Source organism: Bos taurus, unplaced genomic scaffold (assembly GCF_002263795.3).
Source record: "Bos taurus isolate L1 Dominette 01449 registration number 42190680 breed Hereford unplaced genomic scaffold, ARS-UCD2.0 Leftover_ScbfJmS_1097, whole genome shotgun sequence".
NCBI classification, from domain to species: Eukaryota; Metazoa; Chordata; class Mammalia; order Artiodactyla; family Bovidae; genus Bos; species Bos taurus.
In genome coordinates, this window is record NW_020190209.1 from 31284 (window position 1) to 51227 (window position 19944).

At 47.3% G+C, this 19944-nt stretch overlaps 1 pseudogene; it reads right to left on the reverse strand.

Moving 5' to 3' along the window:
• Positions 1-425: 425 nt before the first annotated feature.
• On the reverse strand, positions 426-14416 carry LOC112445398 (small ribosomal subunit protein uS2-like; annotated as a pseudogene).
• Between the last annotated feature and the right edge of the window lie 5528 nt (positions 14417-19944).

Here is a 19944-nt window from a genome sequence, read left to right on the forward strand (position 1 = left end):
GGGAATTAAAAGAGAATGGGTCTCATGAAGAGTAACTCCTTTCAGACGGAGAAGCTGAGAGGAGAAAGAAATTGATTTAAGACAAGATCTTAATATTAGAGCTGAGGCCTTCTGCCATTTCATCAAATTTGCTTTTCTGCATGCAGGGTCACCTTATACAGACTCGTACAGACACACAATACAGCTACCATCTCCACTGATACCCAGAGAGGTGCCCTGGCCACCGCTTCAGACCACCTTGTGGGCACTCAGGATGCTCAGGACTCTGTCCTGTGTGTCCCTGGGAAGTGATTCCCAGGAGGTCCATCCACTGAGCCGAGTTTGTCTGTTTTCAAGCAGCCCTTTAAATCCCTGAGGCCAGCGACCCTCTCTCACAGCATAAAATGTACCCCCGTGTGTCACTGCTCCTCATCAACATGGCTGCTGCTTTTATAATCAGTCTTCAGATATGGTCACCTGATTCTGTTATTTTTTTATTATGCTGAAGTCAATCAAGTGTTTTATATCTTACTAGCATATTAATATGTCAGATTCAGAGAAATAATTCAAGTATGAAGTCAACTGATTATCCTCCTATCCATATGAAGTATATAAATATAATCTCTGGGAGATGGTGAAGGACAGGGAAGCCTGGTGTGCTGCAGTCCATGGGGTCGGAAAGAGTTGGACATGACTGAGTGACTGAACAATGATAAAGTATTATCTCAATTGATAATGAATGTACAGTGCATAGGGAAAAGTGGGAGAAAAGTATTTTAAAACTTGGATCAAGCTTAGCTAATAAAATTAGCAGTTGCAAATGTTGTTTGAGGGAAGAACATAACGAATTATGAATTAGGACATTTTCCTCTTATGTGAAAGGAAAACAGCAAAAGTCACAGAACATCCTCATGAGTAGATATATTTATTTATTTAGAAACTGGTTATTTTCTGTCAATCAATTTCCATTTTAAGAGTTTGTGGGGTTTCCATAATGGCTCATGGTAAAGAATCCTGCCAATGCAGGAGACATGAGTTCAATCCCTGGTCCAGGAAGATCCCATGTGCCTTCAGAGGAACTAAGCCTGTGAACCACAACCATCAAGCCTGTGCTCCACAGCCTGGGGGCCACAGCTCCTGAGCCCACGCTCTGCCACCACTGAAGCCTGGGGGCCCTGGGGCCCACGCTCCATAACAAGAGAAGCCGCTGCAACAAGAAGGCCAGGCACCACAACCAGAGTGCTCCCCGCTCACCGCAACCAGAGCAAACCTGTGCAGCAGCAAGGACCCAGCACAGCCCCCACCGAAGAAAAGAGCCTGTGAAAGAACAGCTGAAGCCCACGCAGTGCTGTGCCTACCCATCCAGTGGCCTGAGCAGTGGGCGCTGCAGGCCAGCCTTCAGGGGGATCTGCGGAGTAGGCAGCGAGCTCGCTGCCCGCCTGTGGACTAGGCCAGCACCTCAGATCCAGTAGCGTTGCACTCAGCTGCTGAAGTGACCCATTCACGGTGAAGTCCTCCTTGGTCAGAGCTTGCTCAGCTGGCACCTGCTCTTCCCTTTTAATCTCTTCAGAATCTGCAGATGTAGAGATCAGGCACGACCTCCCAAGAGTGTTCACAGGAAACGGTGCCGCGCACGGGCAGAACTTCCCCGGTGAGCATCCGCCAAGTCAGACCCACCGACAGCTCCCTGGTTGCCGGGAATGGGTCGTCTCCAGAGTGCAGAGGAGAGTCCGTGTCACACAGACCGATGGTAAGAAGTTCACATACATGCCTCTGGGAGAGGCCAGCGGTCAGCCCTGGCCTCGTAACCACCAGGAGTCTTGGCTCCTGGAAGCTGCCTGGGTCTGGTTAGTGGAGGCTCCAGGAGCGAAGCGGCTGACCAGAGGAGCGGTGGCAGCAAACTGCAGCTCAGCTCGCTGGCGAGGGTTCCTGGAGGACGCAGCAGGGACAGCAGCTGGGTTTTCACTGGCAACGATGGCATGAGCTGCCTACAGAAGCTTCTCCCAGGTTCTCTTCGGATTCCTAGTGTAGACGCCGTCACTTTTCCTTCTGTAGATGTACCGCTCCGTTGGGAAGTAAAGGTCGGTGCTACCTAAGTGGGCCCCTACTGCAAGGAACGTGATGACGTCGTCCTTCATTTGCCGGACATCAAGGACCCAGGATAGTGTAAAAGATTCACTTCCCGTTATGACAAGAATCCAGACAGTGCCGTATGGACCACTGTCTGGGTAGCGTGGGAAAAGCCTGAGAAGATATGTTAGAGAAGCCAGATAATCTTTCTGATAAAACAAACTTGACTTTCATTCAGTTTGTAGAAATAACGCTGTGAGTTTTATTCTTTAGAGGTTTAAATTCTTTTATAATGTCTTGGCATTTCTGAGAAACTTATAATACATGTACAAGATTCAAGAACCTAGAAATATAAAATACTTCATATTACATTGTTCTTCCTACCGCCTCCCTTCTTGTCAAGGCCCTGCTGCTTCCACAGTCAGCCACGTGTTTTGTTTCTCAGGAATAGCTTCTGGAGGTTTATTTATTTTTTCTAAGTATTTATTTGGCTGTGCCCGCGGGACCTTTGCCATGGGAACTCTTAGCTATGGCCTGTGGGTTCTAGTTTCCTGACAAGGTATTGAACTCAGGCCCCTACAATGAGAGTGCAGAGTCTTAGCCCCTGGATCAAGAGAGAAGGCCCAGAATGTCATTTTATGGATACACAAGCAACTATGAATATCTATTTCTTCTTCACTCCACATGTGGTGCTAATGGTAAAGAACCCACCTCCCTATGCAGGAGACATAAGAGACTCAGATTCAATCCCTTGGTCTGGAAGATCCTCTGGAGCAGGAAATGGCAACCCACTCTAGTATCCCTGCCTGGAGAATCGCCATGGGCAGAGGAGCCCGGTGGGCTACAGTCCATAGTGTCAAAAGTGTGGGATGTGACTGAGTGACTGAGCACAACCACATTTAAAACCATACATGGTCACATACTGTGCACAATGTTTTATGGTATCTTGCTTATATTCAGCTGACAATATCTTGGGGAATATTCTCTCTTGGAACACTATTTTCCACAAATCAGTCCACTGAATAGATGATGTACTATAATACGCTTTACTGGTCCACATTGGAATAAACACTAATATAAAATGACATCTTGACATCACAAAAAACTATGTAATGCATAACCTTAGCCTAATTTATTCCATTGCAGGAAATTGTATCAATTTCTAATGCATATGGAATTTCTATAAATCTAATGGATTTGTAGCCTGAAGTATTTCCAACTGAAATATAGCATCTGATAGGATGTTGCTGGTAAACTAGCACGTTGCTGGATTTCCCCCCCTCCCCCACTCCACCAAGGAGCTATGCAATGATCATTTCTCTTTCCTTAAGACTCAACCTCTCCTCTCCCAGATTTCTCCCTGATCTGTTTTCAAAAACATTCTCCAACCTCTTCTGCCCTTGTGACTTCTCTATAATCTGCTCCTCTTCTTAGCACTGTCCTTCATTCTCATGCCCTCATTGCCTGGTCTGGACTCTACCTGCCATCTCAACATTGCCCATCATTGCTCCACCCACTCCCCTGGAGATGGTATCAGTACGGCCAGATGGTTGAGTATAGAAAAATGGTTCGTGGATGATATTGAATCACTGAGCCTGGATGAGAAGGAGACATCCACAGGGGAGTCTAAGGTAGCTGGGGAAGAAGGAGAATTTAGGTTTTATCTGTGGTCTTCACTCAGGGGAAGATGCTACAGGGCCCACCAGGGAAGGAGAAGTCAGAGTCAGAGGTAAATACTTGGGAGGTGGTGTCCAGAAATTCCAGCAGGAGCTCTGGAGAGAAGAGTGAGGGAGAGCACCTGCTGTGAAGCTGCTGTGAGTGTTGGGCAGGGACACACATGGGGCAGCAGAGAAAGGAGCAGGAAGGTGATAACAGGCTTCCCGAGGGAGGGAGGGTGTCATGGTGATAGTGATGTGCACAGAGTTACACATGTCACGGAGATGAGGGAGGACGGAAAAGAGCCAGTGAGAGGGAGGGCGGATGCAACTAACACATCCTGTACGCTGTTTCCTGAGAGGCCAAGAGCAGAGGCCAAGAGAGAGGCTGAGCCAGAGCACAGGACACAGTGAAGGAGACATGAAAGTTGATAAATAAAAACATAGGTGTTCAAATCAAGATTGTGTTAAAACGCTCTTTTAAGGAATACAGTTGGGGTTTTAAGGAACTCCTTTTAAGGAATATAGAAATAAAATTGCAGGTGAGATATTAATTCTTAGATGGTGATTCACAAGAATGACTCCCCTGCCTAAAGAGTGACACCATCAGAAGCAGTTCTGTGCAGAGGAGAGCGGGGAGACGGCACAGCACAGTGGTGGAGACACGTGGTCGATGGAGACTCTGGGCCTTCATGGGACGAGGGGGGGTCCTGTAGACCCCATACGCCGGTGTGCTGAGAACATCGAGCAGGAGTTACTTGAGCCATTGAGAGTCACTGTACTTGAAGGGGTTTTTGTTTACACATAATTTTATTTCTTTTTGGCTGCCCTGGGTCTTCTTTGCTGCCTGCAGGCTCTCTCCACTTGTAGCGAGCAGGGCCTGTGCTCTAGTTGGGTGGTTGGGCTTCCCGCTTTGGTGGCTCCTCTTGCTGTGGAGCGCTGGGCTCTAGGATGCCTGGGCTCAGTCTTTGCGGTGTACAGACTTAATTTCTCTGTGGCATGAGGGATCTTCTGGGGACCAGAGATCGAACCGGTGTCCCCTGCACTGCAAGGTAGATTCTTAACCACTGGACCACCAGGGAAGCCCCTGTACTTGAAGTTTTCATTGGAGCTACCTAAAACATGATAAAAGTGATCTCAGCAAAAGGGGGAAGGAGCAGTGAGTGCACGGCCTGCCTTCCACCAAAGAGAGCCTGCTGGGTTTGCACAGACCCCTTTCCGTTTCTGAACCACACTTGCCTCTTTCTCCACCTACAAACCACACATCTCTTAAATTCTCCAAGCAATCTTCCTGGTGGCTATCTTCCATGGAAGTAGAATTTCTAGGTGAGAGATTCTGTGCAATCTTTCTATGTGAATATCAGAAGAAGGTGAACATTTTGTTTGAGGTTATGGTTCTGGAAATTCAGAATTAAATATATTTCAGCTCACATTGGCCAAACATGCTATACCTGGCCTCAGCCTCCTGTATTTTAGTTGGCTCACTGGTGTCATTAAGGTCCTGGGATCCCTCTAGCCCCTCAACTACTTCATCCACCTCCTATGGCATGGCAAAAAAAAAAGGCTCTCTGGTACCATTAATATCCCTGTTGATTGCAGATCCTGTGATCTTGCTGGTGCCTTGACTTACTGCAGCTTCCTAAGTTCTTACCTAGGATTTGTTGGCATAAAGTTCAACCAGGAAAAGCAGAAAACAAAACCTGTTTTAATGTGTCTCTTGATATTTGGTTTTGTTTTTACATTTGCAAGAGCAAAACAGAGAAAATGAAGCAAAGGATACTTTTAAACATATATGGTTAACTGATTTAGAATTACTGATTCAAAGAGTGTCTGTAAAAATAAAATGTGACTTCCACTCCCAGCTTTAAGAGGAACAGTATCTGAACTTCCTCACCTGGCACTGGTAATTACAAAGCTGAACAAAATACTGGGAACAACTGTTTTCAGATCCTGGACAGCAGGCCATGCAAGACTAAGTTCCTAGAGTGAAGATGGATGCACAAATCCATCTGAAAACTCCTGGCTGTCTGCCTTCAGGCAATTTCCATGTTGCAGGTACAGGGAGGGGAACCCAGATGCAGCCCAGCAAAGCCCTGATCTGAGAACACAAGTGAGCCAGGGAGGTGCAGAAGGTGATATGTGTGGGGCAGGGCATCTAAAAGAGAGAGCTACTCAGACAGAAAGAATGATTACAAGTGCCTAATGAGCCCATTGAGTCTCTGTCATCTGATCACACGCAGGTGAAATTTCCCAAGGCTGGGCAGGAACAACTTTTGAGGAAAGAATTATTACTGGAGAGCTGTGCATTGAGTGGGATCAGATGCCATGATCTTAGTTTTCTGAATGTTGAGCTCTAAGCCAACTTTTTCACTCTCCTCTTTCACTTTCATCAAGAGGCTCTTTAGTTCCTCTTTACTTTCTGCCATAAGAGTGGTGTCATCTGCATATCCGAGGTTATCGATATTTCTCCTGGCAATCTTGATCCCAGCTTGTGCTTCTTCCAGCCCAGCGTTTCTCATGATGTACTCCGCATATAAGTTAAATAAGCAGGGTGACATACTCCTTTTCCTATTTGGAACCAGTCTGTTGTTCCATGTCCAGTTCTAACTGTTGCTTCCTACAGGTTTCTCAAGCGGCAGGTCAGGTGGTCTGGTATTCCCATCTCTTTCAGAATTTTCCACAGCTTGTTGTGATCCACACAGTCAAAGGCTTTGGCATAGTCAATAAAGCAGAAATAGATATTTTTCTGGAACTCTCTTGCTTTTTTGATGATCCAGTGGATGTTGGCAATTTGATCTCTGGTTCCTCTGCCTTTTCTAAAATCACCTTGGACATCAGGAAGTTCATGGTTCACGTATTGCTGAAGCCTGGCTTGGAGAATTTTGAGCATTACTTTACTAGCGTGTGAGATGAGTGCAATTGTGTGGTCGTTTGAGCATTCTTTGGCATTGCCTTTCTTTGGGATTGGAATGAACACTGACCTTTTCCATTCCTGTGGCCACTGCTGAGTTTTCCAAATTTTCTGACATATTGACTGCAGCACTTTCACAGAATCATCTTTTAGGATTTGAAATAGCTCAACAAATAGATGGGGAAACAGTGGAAACAGTGGCTGACTTTATTTTGGGGGGCTCACAAATCACCGAAGATGGTGATTGCATCCATGAAATTGAAAGATGCTTACTCCTTGAAAGGAAAGTTATGACCAAACTAGACAGCATATTAAAAAGCAGAGACAGTACTTTGCCAACAAAAGTCCGTCTAGTCAAAGCTATGGTTTTTCCAGTAGTCATGTATGGATGTGAGAGTTGGACTATAAAGAAAACTTAGCAGAGAAGAATTGATGCTTTTGGACTGTGGTGTTGGAGAAGACTCTTGAGAGTCCCTTGGACAGCAAGGAGATCCAACCAGTCCATCCTAAAGGAGATCAGTCCTGGGTGTTCACTGGAAGGACTGATGCTGAAGCTGAAACTCCAATACTTTGGCCACCTGATGTGAAGAGCTGACTCATTGGAAAAGCCTCTGATGCTGGGAGGGATTGGGGGCAGGAAGACAAGGGGACGACAGAGGATGAGATGGTTGGATGGCATCACCGATTCAATGAACATGAGTTCACATGGGTGAACTCAGGGAGCCTGGTGCACTGCGGTTCATGGGGTTGCAAAGAGTTGGACATGACTGAGCAACTGAAATGAACTGAACTGAATGCATTGAATAATGTGCAACATTCATGTGGGGCGGAGAATCCTCACCAGCCAGAGTGAAGAAACCTCCTTGAATATATGGGGCATTCAACTGAGATGGAAAATGCATATATTAGAGCTGAAACTAAAAAAAAAAAGAGAGAGAGAGAGATGAAACTAATCACAAGCCTTAAAATAAAGGGCACATAGAATTCTACTAACAAACCTTAGCAATAATCCTCAAACGTGTCTGTTATGAAGGTAATCATTTCCTACCAGGAAAAAGCAAAATTAACACTTTCAGGAATCATACAAAGAAAACAAGCCAAAAGACATTTCTATCACCCAGGAAACTTCAAGACACTTAGGGGTCCTGTGTCAGACAAGAGGTCTGAAGTATATTTCATATTACCTCATACCCACCCACAAAAATGAATATAAACCCCTTTATATACACTGCAAATATACGAGAATATTCAAGAAATTGACTACTTTCTGGAAAAATATGAATTCTCAAGACCAATATTTAAAGCAGCTGTAACAAAAGAAAAATAAGCAAGGAAGGCTATAAAATAAAATTTTTTTCAAGAATTACTTCTGAAAATCATGTGAAGGCTATGCAAGCAAAGAACAACTGACTACAAAAGCACCACATAATTTTAGAGAATCAAGAATAGAGGAACAGAAGAAATCTGTATTTTGTGAACATAATTTAACCCTGATAGGAGTCGGACACAACTGAGTGACTTCACTTTCACTTTTCACTTGTGTGCACTGGAGAAGGAAATGGCAACCCTCTCCAGTGTTACTGCCTGGAGAATCCCATGGATGGAGAAGCCTGGTGGGCTGCCGTCTATGGGGTCGCACAGAGTTGAAGCAACTTAGCAACAGCAGCAGCATGAGAACTTGACATAAGTGACATAAAACAAAACCACACACCAATTTTACCTACTATTCTTGGTCTCCTAATCCATTAAATGCTGATTAATGATATATGAATCATTGCAGAGAAATTCTCCATCTCTAAAAAAATTTAGGTTTCCTCACAATTTTTGTTCCTTTAAAGTAAGTCAAGCTGTACAGTCTAAGAAGTGCTTGCTCCAGAAGATGTGGAATATATATACAACGGAAAATTACTCAGTCATAAAATCAAATGAAATAATGCCATTTGCAGCAACATGGATGAACATGGTGATTTCACTTTAAGTGAAGTCAGACAGAAAGAGACAAGCATCGTATGACATCACATATGTGGAATATTGAAGAATGATACAGATGAACTTATTTACAAAGCAGAGGTAGAGTCACAGACATAGAAAACACGCTTATGGTTACCTAAGAGGACACGGGGGTGTGGGGAGAGGTGAGTTAGGAGTTTGGGGTCAGTACGCACACACTGCTGTATGTACACCAGGTGACATAAGGAGCTGCTGTGTAGTGAGGGAGCTGTACTCAGTATCTTGTGACGACCTGTAACCGGAAAGAATCCGGAAGAATATATAGTGGCTCAGTCATGTCCAAGTCTTTGGGACTCCAGGGTCTGTAGCCTGCCAGGCTCCTCTCAAAGGACGGGCCACAAGGAGCTGGACACAGCAGAGGGACTAACCACACAAGTCCTACTCTGCTCGTTCTCAGCCAACTTGGAGAAAGACAGGACGCCTTATCAGTGCTGCAGTAAGTTTTGCTCTAAGATGCTTTCCCTGTAGGGAACAATTTGAACATATTCTGAATTTCAGTTGTGCTTGCAAGTAATTTTGCCGGGAGAAAGAGTTGGTGAAAGAAAGCACAGCTGACCCAGAGGAAACTAACCAGGCAGGAAAACACAAAACACCGCTTAACACACAATCAAACATTAAACTGATTGAGGACATCGTGGGAACTGTCCTAGATCATTCTGCATTTGTCCACACTTAATTGAGTGTGCTCAGTTAAGACACTCTGTGTCTAGAGTGTGCTGTCATTCTTGGCTAATTTAAAATATAGTGTATTAGTAGGAAATTGCAGGCATAATAAGGCAAACAGATCAGGAGATAACTGCCCTCGAAAAGAGAGTTGATGACTTACAGTTCCCAAGAGGAGGGACAGGCCACACCATTGGGCCACACGGGAAAGGACCGGACTTGTCCGCAGATTGAGGGAAGGGAATTAGGTACAGGGACCTTTACTGTGACTCCTCAGGAGGAACAGTGAGCTGGGTGTGCAGGCTGAGGACTGGCTGGTGCACGTGATGTTAGCGGCCATCCTCGGTGTCTGCCTCTGGGTGACAAGGGAAGGGGACAGTGGCTTGGAGCGCATTTTAATTGTCACCTCCTCAGAGACACATCCCCATGTGCATCTGTGGTGACAGCTCCCCCATGTCTCCTGCCCTTACCACCTCGGTCCTTCACGGCACCAGGGCTGGCCCTGTCTGCACCCGCTGGGGCTAATCACCCATCCGTCCTCTGTCCCGGGACTCCTTTCCTCCCCACCCTCCCACCGCCCCAGCTCCTCTCTTCCTGCTGTGCCGTGTCCCGCCCTTCACTCCATGGAGCTGACTCTTCTACAAGCTGTTCTGTTTATTCCTTGTCTCGCTCCACAGTGTCAGCTTTGCGGGAGCAGCAGAATCCTTTCTTTTTAAAGTGTGGTGGTTTTCTGTCTTACTCTCCTCTTGAATGTCAAGGACTGTGAGGTGTCGTGGCTGGGTCCCTGCCCCCAGCACAGGCCTGGCACAGAGCACGTGCGCTCTCAGCATTTGGGGAAGAACCAGCAGTGGTAAGCCTTGTTGCTGCCCCCGGGGGACTGTTAAAAACAAGACAACAGCCCCAGAGGAGTTGCTTAGTTAGGAACCATGCTAGCAAAATAGACTTAAATGCAGTTTTGGCTCTTCCAGAAATGAAATCTTGAACCAGTCAGCCAGGAATCTTCTGACTATCAGTAGTTAAGTCATCTGCCTGAGAAAGCTTTCCAGCCTTTAATGGAAAGTAACCTCACAGTAACCACTTGGATTCTTTGCCCAGTACAACTTCCTTGTTCCTGATCCCTTATGCCTATAAAAGTCTTTTATTTTGTGCAACTCCTCAGAGGTTCTAACTGCTAAATTGGATGCTGCCTGATTCATAAATCTTTAAATAAAGGCACTAAGATTTTAAAATTTTACTCAGTTGAATTTTATTTTAATAGGGCATATAGCTTATTTTGGAGATGGCAATGGCACCCCACTCCAGTGCTATTGCCTGGAGAATCCCAAGGATGGGGGAGCCTGGTGTGCTGCCGTCTATGGCGTCGCACAGAGTTGGACACGACTGAAGTGACTTAGCAACAGCATCGCTTATTTTAGGATTATATTTGGCTTTTAAGAGATTGTTATAGATTCAATCGAGCTTACTGTGAACGATGTCGGATTCAGGATCTCCGAAGAAGATTTAGCTTCAGGACCAGGGACCAGGATTGATCACTCAAGAGCGTTTGTGTAGCAGAGTTTTATGACAGTGGGAAAAGGTCAGAGAAAGCTTCTGACATGGACAGCAGAAGGGGGTGGGGAGTGCCCCCCTTGCTAGTGTTAGCAAGGGAGGTATATACTTTTTAAATTAGTTTCTACAATAAATCAAAAGAATGTCTCAGGTTTGTGAAAGTTTTACCAGACCCACTCCCACAATTAGCATTTTAGGATAACAGGATTAGATTTTAACAGAAAGATCCTACGAGACCCATTCCCATAATATATACTCTAAGATGTCAGGATTAATCAGAAGGTTTTCAGAAAGGAGAAACTGTCCTCAAGCAGGATACATTGTTCTTATATGATCCTTAGTACAGAGTTTAAGTGGCTCAGATGGGAAAGCATCTGCCTACAATGTGGGAGACCTGGGCTGGATCCCTGGGTTGGGAAGATCCCCTGGAGAAGGAAATGGCAATGCACTCCAGTACTCTTGCCTGGAAAATCCCATGGACAGAGGAGCCTGGTAGGCTACAGCCCATGGGGTTGCAAAGAGTCAGGCATGACCGAGCAACTTCACTTTCTTTCACAGAGTTTAAACTGAGTTGTGTAATCATCAGTTCTGGGCCTAAAGAAAGAAAGAAAACAAAACAAAAAAATGTTTTAAGTGACTAAGACTAAGGAATGTAGAGAAAAAAAGATGTTTGTCCTTTCCTCCTCCTTGAGAACTCCAGGCCCCTCTCTCCTTGGCTTCCCCCAGACTTCTTATCAACCTGCCTAGGAATTGACTCTCTCACTTTGAGCACCTCTTCAGCCTGTGAGCTCCATGAGAACATCAGTCCAGAAAGAGAAAAGACCTTGAGTAAATGTTATGATGACTGAATAGCTGTACAGATAAAATGACTACACAGAGTCCATGAGAAGGTTACATTCACTGAAGATTAGCTTTTTCTTCCTCCTCCCTCCCTCTTTCCAGAACAGAAGTTCAAGGGATATTATATCACCCTCACCTCATAAGGAACTCCAGTGGTCTGGGTGAGTTTTATCTTTTCTTTATTTTTACACTGGAAGACATTTCATGACTGTACTCCTCAAAACTGAGAAAATTACTACTTGAGGGGCAGGAACACTTCATGTTGTCTGAGTCAAAACAGAACACTACATGAACATAGGATATTGAGGAGGTGGCTGGGCCCCTGGGCAGCTGGAAGTAGGGAAACAAAGGCAGAGGGGTGCTGTTTCCACCTCCCTCCTCCCAACATGACACACTTGTCCCTCTTTGTACTTAATCAATCCGATCCTGATTATCTGGAGATTGACATGTCTGCTGGCAGATGGTGTGGTCTTAGTTGACAGCATTAAGGCCACCAGACCTGAGTTCTGAGCTGTTTGCCAGACCTAGGACAAGTCTTCAGCGTCTTAGATCTGCTGTTTTTAACCCTAAGCATTGATAGCGGTACTACCTATGTGAGGGTCCAGAGTAGAGGCATCGGCACTTGGGATTGGTCACTGGGAAAGGCTGCAGCCCTGTGAAGGCTGCCCCTAGAATCCCAGCCGGAACATGAGTGGTACGTGGAATATCTGGATGAAGCATTGAAGATGCCAGCAAGAGACACTCAGTTGGTGCCAGGACAGCATTGAATTAGAGCACTGGGCTTTTCTCCACTCACTTCCAGAGGGTCAGGCCCTATTGCCACTGGCCACATACCCTGAGTGATAACCATCTCTTGGGAACTCCAAGTCACAGCCTGATGGCTGGGCCTCCACAGGGCTGAAGGATGTGTCAGGAGCGGTTTGTCCACAGATGCTGGGCACCCCAGGGCTCTGACAGGGGCTGGTGAGGCTGGCATGGCAGGGCCCCACAGCACAGGGTATTGGGGTGCCTGGTCGGGGCTGCCATCATCTAGGGCCATGCCACCATGAAGGCCCCTGGTAATTTCTGAGCTCAGAAGCTAAAGCAAGGTTGAGCCTGATTAGTACTCGGTTGCAAGACCACCTGGAAAGACCAGGTGCTGTGGACTTTCCCACTTGTCTCTCCTTTCATCTCTCTCTCCCTTTGCTACCACCGCCCCCCCCACCCCCACCCCCCAGCACAGTTGGGCTCTCCTTTGGCCACAGGGAGTTGCACCTATTGTTGAGTCTTGGCCTGGGTGGGTGCTGTTGGGAGTTCTGACAATGGGCAGCACAGTTGGGCTGGCATCCTCTGTGCTTGCTGGCTGCTGTGGGTTGGTGGGCAGGTTGAGTGCCTACAGGAAGGCAGTACTTTATGCCATGGAACTGTCTGCATAAAATGGTTCTCATGGTGACATTGGACCTCTGTGTATTTTCCACATTAAAAGAACTGTAGCATGTCTGTGTGTGTGTGTGTGTGTGTGTGCATGTGTTAAAGACTTAGGAAAATTCTGAAGCCAAACAAAAAATTGGATCACATGATAAAATATGAATGAGCTTCAAAAACATGACACTGTGTAAGAAACCGGACCTAAATGGCCACAGTTGTACAAAGCCATGTGCTTGAAATACACAGAATAGGCAATTCCATGAGGATGAAAGAGTGAGGAATGTGGAATTTAAAGTGACTGATTAAGGAACACTAGGTGTCTTTGTAGGGAGATAAAATATAAAATCTTCTGGATCAGATAGTGATGATGGCTACACAACTATATAAATAGGCAATCACTAAAATATAGTGCTCAAAGGAGAATTTTTGGGTATATGATATATATCTCAACTTAAAATGATTAACTTGATTTTTTTCAAAAATAACAAAACCCATGTATTATCCTCAGTGCTTTATTTGGTTCTCACTCTAAGCTCTGTAGACATAAACAAACATGCCTGTGTCTGTGTGTGCATGCTCAGTCGTGTTTGACTCGTTGTGACCCCACGGCCTGCAGATGGCCAGGCTCCTCTTTTCATGGAATTTTCCAGGCAAGAATACTGGAGCGGTGGCTGTTTCCTACTCCAGGATATTTTCCCGATCCTTCACTGTTTCTTCAGAATTTGTCTCCAGAGCAAGGAGTCAGCCAGCACCACTCGCCTAGGCTGAGACTCAGGGCACACAGAGGAGTGGGACGCGCTCTGGTGGGAAAGAGGGAAAGCATGTCCTACTCAGAGCGTGTAATGTGGGGAAGCCGGAGGCAGGCTGGGAGGAAGAGGGCCGTCCCAGGTGACTGCTTAGATGACAGATTTGGTTTCCCCCATTTGGTACTAAATTGAAAGGAAGGAAAATAAGAAAGGTGGCAGTCACTGACCACGCACTGAATCCTGGAGCCCATTGCTGCAGGGGCTGGGGTCTGGCTTTCCAGGTCGGCTGTTGCAGGGCAGGGCCTCATGGCTGGAAGGAGAGGTTCCCCAACTTCACAGTGTATGAAGAAAGTTCTTCATTTCAATATCCTTCTCTGGTCGTCTTCAATTGGATACTCTGTGGATAAACTTGAAACTGTTTCTTAAATTAACTGCAAACAAAGGTAATAAAAACATTATTGTTGAGTTACAATGATAATGATGATTTTCACTATAATTAATAGAATCAGGCCATCTGGTCGACCTCGCCACAGTAGCCACCAATCTGTCGGCTTTGTGAACCTCTCACAGATGTATCTGCGTCTCATACTCGGGAAACACAGGGCCTCCACACAGACACCATCCTTTCCACTTCTGAGCCCGAGGAGAATAGAAGGGACGCCGGGCGCCCCTCGTATAGATGCAGCCCTACCCGCAGGAAACCCATCTGCGGAGTCCTGAGCAAGTCACCGGGAACCGAGGCCGCCTGGGAGCAGCCTCAGCGCCGCGAAGGCAGCGGGACGACCGTTCCCCCAAGGAGGCAAGGAAGCGCTTCCGGGCGCCCTTTGGGGAGGAGGACGGGCGGCCCGTGGTCCCTTGCGGTGCCTCCTGTTCTGGACACCAGGGCCGGCCGTCTCCGGGGAGAGGACACACGTTTGTGAATCGGGACTATCGGGGTCCATGGGGGAGGCTGGGAAGACTGGACATGTCTGCGTGCATCCGTGTGGTCCGCACCTCCGGGCGAGTGGGAAACATCGAGAGGCTGTAACTCCGCGGACGCCGGCGCCATGCCCTTTCCTGCTCGCGCTCAGCTGCCCCGGCGGTGCCCGCGGGCAGAAGGGGCCCCGCGGCGCGCTGGTCCACCGGGCCGGGCAGCGACACCGACCGACACCGACCGACGCCGCCCGCCCTGTCCGCCGACCTGCAGCCCGAATCTCCGGCGACAGCAGGCTCTTCCCGGGTCTCATGACACCGGGAACGTTGCCGCTGTCACCCCGGCCTCTGGAGCTCTGCCCCGGGCTTGGTGGCCGAACCGTAGCCCTTCGCGGGAGTCGCCAACGTTCCCCAGGAAGGGACCGGCTCACGGCGGCCGCTGGGTGGCTCCCGACGGGCGGCGCACACGGCCCCGGGCGGACCCCTACCCTTGGGAGGCCAGAGCGCAGCGGGGGGCGTTCTTACGCCCGGGACAAGCCGGGCTGGGAGCCGGCTCCCGGCCCGGCGGCCCGGCAGGGCGCGGAGACCCAGACAACAGACAGGAGGACGGGAGCTGGGAAGACCTCCCCGGGCAGCTGCGGGAGAAGGCGCGCTCCTCAGCGATTCCCTAGGCTGGGACCCAGGCGGCCCCAGAGGGCAGGTCCCTGCTCCCCGGAAAAGCAGCCTGTGAAAGGACAGCTGAAAGCCCACCAGCTGTTGCGCCACTCCCATCCAGTGGCCTGAGCAGTGGGCCGCTGCAGGCCAGCCTTCAGGGGGAATCTGCGGAGTAGGCAGCGAGCCGTCGCTGCCCGCCTGTGGACTAGAGCCAGCACCTCAGCATCAGTAGCGTTGCACTCAGCTGCTGAAGTGACTCTTCACGGTGAAGTCCTCCTTGGTCAGAGCTTGCTCAGCTGCACCTGCTCTTCCCTTTTTAATCTCTCAGAATCTGCAGATGTAGAGATCAGGCACACCTCCCAAGAGTGATAAGCACGTGCGCGCATGGGCAGAATTCCGGTGAGCATCCGCAAGTCAACCCACGACAGCCCTGGTTGCCGGGAATGGGTCGTCTCCAGAGTGCGAGGAGAGTCCGTGTCACAGACCGATTTAAGAAGTCATCTATCAGCCTTGGGAGAGGCTCGCGGTCAGCCCGGGCCGTAACCACCAGGAGCTTGGCTCCTGGAAGCTGCCTGGGTCTGGTTAGTGGAGGCTCCAGGAGCACGGTGACCAGGACGGTGGCAGCAAACTGCAGCTCAGCTCGCTGCGGCAGGGTTTCTGCGAGGACGCAGCAGGACAGCAGCTGGGTTTTCAGTGGCAACTGATGGCATAGACTGCCTACAGAAGCTTCTCCCAGGTTCTCTTCGGATTCCTAGTGAGACGCGCTCACTTTTCCTTCTGTAGATGTACTGTCCAGTTGGGAAGTAAAGGTTGGTGCCACCTAAGAGGGGCCCTGCTGCAAGGAACGTGATGACGTTCCCTTCATTTGCCGGACAAAGGACCCAGGATAGTGTAAAGATTCATTCCAGCGTTATGACAAGAACCAGACAGTGCCGTATGGACCACTGTCTCTGGCTAGCGTGGGAAAGCCTGAGAAGATTGTTAGAGAAGCCGATAGATCGTAAAACAAAGCTTGACTTTCATTCAGTTGTAGAAATAAGCTGTGAGTTTTGTTCTTTAGGAGGTTTAAATTTTTATAATGTCTTCGGCATTTCTGAGAAACTTAAATCATGTACAGTTCAAGAACCTAAAATATAAATACTTCAATATTCATTGTTTTCCTACCCCCTCCCTTCTTGTCAAGTGCCCTTGCTGCTTCCACAGTTCACCACGTGTTTTGTTTTCTCAGGAATAGCTTTCTGAGTTTTTTTTTTTTCTAAGTATTATTTGGCTGTGCCCAGTGGGAACCTTTGCCATGACTGTTAGCTAGGTCCTGTGGGTTTTTCTGTTTCCTGACAAGGATTGAACTCAGGCCCTACAATGAGAGTGCAGAGTCTTAGCCTGGATCAAGAGATGACAGGCCCAGAAGTCATTTTTATGGATACACAAGCAACTATGAATATCATTTTTCTTCATCACATGTGGTGCTAATGGTAAAGAACCCACCTCCCTTGCAGGAGACATAAGGGACTCAGATTCAATCCCTTGGTCTGGAAGACACTCTGAGCAGGAAATGGCCCCTCTAGTATCCCTGCCTGGAGCATCGCCATGGGCAGAGGAAGCCGGTGGGCTACAGTCCATAAGTCAGACAAAAGTGTGGGATGTGACTGAGTGACTGAGCAACAACACATTTAAAACCATAATGGTCAATACTGTGCACAATGTTTTATGGTATCTTGTGCTTATATTCAGCTGACACTATCTTTGGGGAATATTCTCTCTTGGAACACTATTTCCACCAATCAGTCCACTGAAAGATTGATCTACTATTACCTTTACTGGTCCACTTGGAATAAACACTAATATAAAATGACATCTTGACACTCACAAACATGAAGATGCATCAACTTAGCCTAATTTATTCCATTGCAGGAAATGTATCAATTTCTAATGCATAGGAATTTCTAAATCTAATGACTTGTAGCCTGAAGTATTCTCAATGAAATATAGCATCTGATAGGATGTTGCTGGTAACTAGCACGTTGCTGGATTTCCCCCCCCCACTCCCTGAAGGAGCTATGCAATGATCATTTCTCTTTCTTAAGACTCAACTCTCCTCTGCCAGATTTCTCCCTGTCTGTTTTTAAAAACATTCTCCAACCTCTTCTCTCCTTGTGACTTCTCTATAATCTGCTCCTCTTAGCTACTGCCTTTCATTCATCACGCCCTTCAGCCTGGTCTGTCTCTACCTGCCATATCAATTGCCCATCATTGTCCACCACTCCCTGAGATGGTATCATATCGGCCAGATGATTGAGTATAAAGAAATGTTCTGGGATGATTGAATCACTGAGCCTGGATGAGAAGGAGACATCCACAGGGGAGTCTAAGGTAGCTGGGGAAGAGGAGAATTTAGGTTTATCTGTGGTCTTCACTCAGGGGGAAGATGCTACAGGGCCCACCAGGGAGAGAGAGTCAGAGTCAGTGAGGGTTAAAGTCTTGGAGGTGATGTCACAGGACAGACTTCCAGAGAGCCGATAGGCAAGAGCAATAGGTGAGGGAGCACTGTGTGAAGCTGCTGTGAGTGTTGGTAGGCAACACTGGGGCAGCAGAGAGAAGGAGAGGGAAGGATAAGGCTTCGAAGGGAAGAAGGTGTCATGTGATAGTGATGTCGACAGAGCTTACACCATGTCCGGAGATGAGGAGTTACGGAAAGACCGAGTGAGATGGGATGGCGGATGCATCTACCATCTGTACCTGTTGGAGGAAAGCAAAGGCCAAGAGAGACTCGCCAGCACATGGAACACATGAAGGAGAATGAAAGTTGATAATAAAAACATAGGTGTTCGAGTCAAGATTTGTAAAATGCTCTTTTAAGGAATACAAGTTGGGTTTTAAAGGACTCCTTTTTAAGGATAGAAATAGAATTGCAGGTGATATTAATTCTTAGATGGTGATTCCACAGAATGATCCCTGCTAAAGAGTGACACCATCAGAAGCATTCTGTGCAGGAGAGCGGGGGACGGCACAGCACCGTGGTGGAAGACACCGTGTGTCGATGGAGACTCGGGCCTTCAGGGACGAGGGGTGGCCTGTAGACCCACGCTGTGTGCTGAGAATCGAGCAGGAGTTACTTGAGCCATTGAGAGTCCTGTATTGAAGAGGTTTGTTTACAATAATTTTATTTCTTTTGGCTGCCTGGGTCTTCTTTTGCTGCCTGCAGCCTCTTCCAATGTAGGCAGGCCTTTGCTCTATGGTGTTGGCTTCTCCCGTTGGTCGTCCTTGCTGTGGAGCGCTGGGCCTCGATGCCTGGCTCAGGTTTTGCAGTGTACAGACTATTTCTCGTGTGTAGGGATCTTCGGGGACCAGAATCGAACCAGTGTCCCTGCCTGCAAGTAGATTCTAACCACTGGCACCAGGGACCTGTACTTGAAGTTTTCATTGGAGCTACCTAAACATGATAAAGTGATCTCAGCAAAAGGGAAGGAGCAGTGAGTCACGCCTGCCTTCCACCAAAGAGAGCCTGCTGGTTTGCACAGACCCCTTTCCGTTTCTTGATCCACACTTGCCTCTTTCTCCACCTGACAAACCACACATCCTCTTAATTCTCCAGCAATCTTCCTGGTGTGCTTTCCATGGAAGTAGATTTCTGGCAAAAGATTCTATGTCAATCTTTCTATGTGAATATCAGAAGAAGGTGAACATTTGTTTGAGGTTATGGTCTCTGGAAATTTCAGAATTAAATATTTCAGCTCCATTGGCCAAGCATGTCATACCTGGCTCAGCCTCCTGTATTTTAGTTGGTCACTGTGTCATTAAGGTCCTGGATCCCTCTAGCCCCTCAACTACTTCATCACTCCTACTGGCATGGCAAAAAAAAAAAAAAGGCTTCTTGGTACCATTAATACCTGTTGATTGCAGATCCTGTGATTTGCTGGTGCCTTGACTTACTGCAGCTTCCTAAGTCTTACCTAGGATTTGTTGGCATAAAGTTCAACCAGGAAAAAGCAAACAAAACCTGTTTTAATGTGTCTCTTGATATTGGTTTTGTTTTTACATTTGCAAGAGCAAAACAGAGAAAATGAAGCAAAGATACTTTTAAACATATATGGTTAACTGATTTAGAATTACTGATTCAAGAGTGTCTGAAAATAAAATGTGACTTCCACTCCCAGCTTTAAGAGGAACACAGTATCTGAATTCCCTCACCTGGCACTGGTAATTAAAAGCTGAACAAAATACGGGAACAACTGTTTTCAGATCCTGGACAGCAGGCCATGCAAGACTAATTCCTAGAGTGAAGATGGATCACAAATCCATCTGAAACTCCTGCTGTCTGCCTTCAGGCAATTTCCATGTTGCAGGTACAGGAGGAACCCAGATGCAGCCCAGCAAAGCCCTGATCTGAGAACACAGTGAGCCAGGAGGTGCAGAAGGTGATATGTGTGGGGCAGGCATAAGAGAGAGCTACTCAGACAGAAAGAGATGAATTCAACAGTGCTCTAATGAGCCATTGAGTCTTGTCCATCTGACCTCACACTCGAGCACAAACGTGAGAATCTCCAGATGG